This window comes from Pogona vitticeps, chromosome W, assembly GCF_051106095.1.
Source record: "Pogona vitticeps strain Pit_001003342236 chromosome W, PviZW2.1, whole genome shotgun sequence".
Taxonomy (NCBI): domain Eukaryota; kingdom Metazoa; phylum Chordata; class Lepidosauria; order Squamata; family Agamidae; genus Pogona; species Pogona vitticeps.
The window spans coordinates 2,675,100-2,675,713 of record NC_135798.1 but is presented as its reverse complement, the minus strand read 5'-3'; the positions used below and the strand labels follow the sequence as shown (position 1 = coordinate 2,675,713).

General features: G+C 45.8%; 1 long non-coding RNA gene across 1 annotated transcript in view; it reads right to left on the bottom strand.

Annotated features, from left to right (window-relative positions):
* LOC144584997 (uncharacterized) overlaps positions 1-614 on the bottom strand; it is a 259,478-nt gene that overhangs the window by 103,667 nt on the left and 155,197 nt on the right. The gene's annotated exons all lie outside the window — the stretch shown is intronic.

Here is a 614-nt window from a genome sequence, read left to right as displayed (position 1 = left end):
AGCTTGTCTAACCTAGGACATGTGGCGGGGGCCTGTCTTTTCTGAGGTTGTTGAGGAAGCTGGCCAAGGCTAACTAATATGGTGTCTATTAGGTTCTCAAAACCTTTGATGTGATCTTCGGGCTTTGATGAAGATAACCAGTTGAGGAAGCCTTGCGATGTCATCTCTAGATTAATTACTTTTTCAAAGAGATGTTTTGCTCTATGGTTCCATTTGATTCTGGGCAGGATCAATGTGCACTCCTCAAGGGCCAAGTTGGTCATAACAGTAGAGTCTGTGTTGAGAGCAAGGCTACAACATAAGGGGAGATAGTCACTAGCTAAGGGCTCACCCACCCGGAACTCAGCCACGCATGATAAAAGGGCAACAGGGATCAGAATATAGTCTATTGTGCTGGATCCGTAGGGGGAGATGTACGTGAACTCACCCTCACTGTCGGACTCTGTAAGGCCATTTAGCCAGATTAAACCTCTAAGTAGACAGAGATTTGCCAATGAATCCCCGCGTCATTAATTTGGTGGTCTTTAGACTGCCTCTCTGAAACATAAGGATGTAAGAGGGAAGCATCACGAAATGTATCCAGGACACAGTTGAATACTACTTCACCCTGGCCT